General features: G+C 35.6%; 1 non-coding gene across 1 annotated transcript; it reads right to left on the reverse strand.

The window, feature by feature from the left end:
* Window positions 1–1,525: 1,525 nt before the first annotated feature.
* On the reverse strand, window positions 1,526–1,629 carry LOC127742492 (small nucleolar RNA R71). The gene has a single exon (XR_008003772.1). It is a non-coding gene; the product is annotated as a small nucleolar RNA R71 (small nucleolar RNA).
* Between the last annotated feature and the right edge of the window lie 2,004 nt (window positions 1,630–3,633).

Here is a 3,633-nt window from a genome sequence, read left to right on the forward strand (position 1 = left end):
TGTTTTCTTGTTTTGTGTTGTTTGTTGTTTTTCATATGCATTTTTGTTTGTTTGTTAGAGTCCATGCATTAAAGATTTCTAAGTTTGGTGTCTTGCATGTTTTCTTTGCATCAAAAATCTTTCAAAATTATGTTCTTGATGTTCATCATGATCTTCATAGTGTTCTTGGTGTTCATGTTGACATTCATAGTGTCCTTGCATGCATTCTTTGTTTTGATCCATAAAGAAAAGAGAAAAACACAAAAATGACGTTTTTAATTTTTCTCTCACCTCATTATAAATTCAAAAATAAAAAAAATATCTTTTCCTTATTTTTCTCCAAATTTTCAAAAATTTGAGTTGACTTAGTCAAAAAATTTTAAAATTAGTTGTTTCTTACAAGTCAAGTCAAATTTTCAATTTTAAAAATCTTATCTTTTCAAAATCTTTTTCAAAAATCATATCTTTTCAACTTTATCTTTTTTTTTTCGAAAACTTTCAAAAAAAAATATTTTTCAAAATTTTTCGAAATCTTTTTCTTATCTTTTACATCATATTTTCGAAAATATAATCAATAATTAATGTTTTGATTCAAAAATTTGAAGTTTGTTACTTTCTTGTTAAGAAATGTTCAATCTTTAAATTTTAGAATCTTATCTTTTAGTTTCTTGTTAGTCAAGTAATCAATTTTAATTTTGAAAATTAAATCTTTTTCAAACATATCTTTTTATCACATCTTCTTCTAATTTTAATTATATCTTATCTTTAATTTTCGAAAATCACTAACCACTTTTTCAAAATTATTTTCGAAATTCTCTATCTCTCCTTCTTCTATTTATTTATTTATTTACGAACACTTCTCTTCACCTCTCTTCATCTCAGATCACCACCTCTATCCTTACCCATTCTTCTTCACTACTCTGCCCTTTTTTCTTCTACTAACATAAAAGAATCTCTATACTTTGACATAGAGGATTCCTCTTTCTTTTCTTGTTCTCTTCTTCCCTATATGAGCAGGAACAAGGAAAAAGACACTCTTGTTAAAGCTGATCCAGAACTTGAAAGGACTCTGAAGAGGAAACTAAGAGAAGCTAAACTACAACAATCCAGAGGCAACCTTTCTGAAATTTTTGAACAAGAGAAGGAGATGGCAGCCGAACCCAACAACAATAATGCAAGGAGGATGCTTGGTGACTTCACTAAACCAACGTCCAAGTTTGATGGAAGAAGCATCTCCATTCCTGCCATTGGAGCCAACAATTTTGAGCTTAAGCCTCAACTAGTTGCTTTAATGCAACAAAACTGCAAGTTTTATGGACTTCCATCTGAAGATCCTTACCAGTTTTTAACTGAGTTCTTGCAGATTTGTGAGACTGTTAAGACAAATGGAATAGATCCTGAAGTCTACAGGCTCATGCTTTTCCCTTTTGCTGTAAGAGACAAAGCTAGAACATGGTTGGACTCACAACCTAAAGATAGCCTGGACTCCTGGGATAAGCTGGTCACGTCCTTCTTGGATAAATTCTTTCTTCTTCAAAAGATGATCAAGCTTAGAGTGGATGTTCAGACCTTCAAGCAAAAAGATGGTGAATCCCTCTATGAAGCTTGGGAAAGATACAAGTAGATGACAAAAAAGTGTCCTTCTGACATGTTTTTAGAATGGACCATATTAGATATATTCTATTATGGTCTATCTGAATTTTCTAAGATGTCATTGGACCATTCTGCAGGTGGATCTATTCACCTAAAGAAAACGCCTGAAGAGGCTCAAGAACTTATTGACATGGTTGAAATGCCTGCAGAAGCTCAAGAACTCATTGACATGGTTGCAAATAACTAGTTCATGTACACTTTTGAGAGGAATTTCGTGAATAATGGGACGCCTCAGAGGAAGGGAGTTCTTGAAATTGATGCTCTGAATGCCATATTAGCTCAGAACAAAGTGTTGACTCAACAGGTCAACATGATCTCTCAAAATCTAAATGGATGGCAAAATGCATCCAACAGTACTAAAGAGGAAGCTTCTGAAGAAGCTTATGATCCTGAGAACCCTGCAATAGCAGAGGTTAATTACATGGGTGAACCTTATGGAAACACCTATAACTCATCATGGAGAAATCATCCAAATTTCATATGGAAGGATCAACAAAAGCCTCAACAAGGCTTTAACAATGGTGGAAGAAATAGGCTCAATAATAACAAGCCTTTTCCATCATCTTCTTAGCAACAGACAAAAAATTCTGAATAGAGTCCCTCTAATTTAGCAAACTTAGTCTCTGATTTGTCAAAAGCCACTTTAAGTTTCATGAGTGAAACAAGGTCCTCCATTAGAAATCTGGAGGCACAAGTGGGCCAGCTGAGTAAGAAAGTCATTGAAACTCCTCCCAGTATTCTCCCAAGCAATACAGAAGAGAATCCAAAAGGAGATTGCAAGGCCATTGAAGTAATCAATATGGCCGAATGCACAAGGGAGGAGAAGGACGTAAATCCTAGTGAGAAAGACCTCCTGGGACGTCTCTCAAACAAGAAGGAGTTCCCCATTGAGGACCTAAAGGAATCTGAGACTCATATAGAGACCATAGAGATTCCACTAAATCTCCTTCTTAGATGTGTTCAAGAATCAACATACTTAACTAGGAGAATCAATAACACCATCCGAAATTCTAAGTTCCTAGAGAAGCCAATCATTCTGAACTTCAAAGGAAAAAGTGAGATGCCAAAACTGTTCAAAAGCAAAAAGCTACAAGTCCCGTTCATCTAATTAGAATTAATATTCATTGATATTTTGGAATTTATAGTATATTCTCTTCTTTTTATCCTATTTGATTTTCAGTTGCTTGGAGACAAGCAACAATTTAAGTTTGGTGTTGTGATGAGCGGATAATTTATACGCTTTTGGCATTGTTTTTAGGTAGTTTTTAAGTTCAAGCTACTTTTAGGGATGTTTTCATTAGTTTTTATGTTAAATTCACATTTCTGGACTTTACTATGAGTTTGTGTGTTTTTCTGTGATTTCAGGTAATTTCTGGCTGAAATTGAGGGACTTGAGCAAAACTCTGATAGGAGGCTGACAAAGGACTGCTGATGCTGTTGGAATCTGCCTCCCTGCACTCGAAATGGATTTTCTGGAGCTACAGAACTCCAAATGGCGCGCTCTCAACAGCGTTGGAAAGTAGACATCCAGAGCTTTTCAGAAATATATAATAGTCCATACTTTATTCGGGAATTGACGACGTAAACTGGCGCTCAACGCCAGTTCCATGTTGTTGTCTAGAGTAAAACGCCAGAAACACGTCACGACCCGGAGTTGAACGCCCAAAACATGTTACAACTTGGCGTTCAACTCCAAAAGAAGCCTCAGCTCGTGGATAGATCAAGCTCAGCCCAAACACACACCAAGTGGGCCCCAGAAGTGGATTTATGCATCAATTACTTACTCATGTAAACCCTAGTAGCTAGTATGATATAAATAGGATAAATTACTATTGTATTAGACATCTTTGGTCTCAGTTTTATTTTATTCTTCATCTGAGGAGACTATTGATCATGTTTTGGGGGGGGGGGCTGGCCATTCGGGCATGCCTGAACCTTTCACTTATGTATTTTCAACGGTGGAGTTTCTACACACCATAGATTAAGGGTGTGGAGCTCTGC

This window comes from Arachis duranensis, chromosome 1, assembly GCF_000817695.3.
Source record: "Arachis duranensis cultivar V14167 chromosome 1, aradu.V14167.gnm2.J7QH, whole genome shotgun sequence".
Taxonomy (NCBI): domain Eukaryota; kingdom Viridiplantae; phylum Streptophyta; class Magnoliopsida; order Fabales; family Fabaceae; genus Arachis; species Arachis duranensis.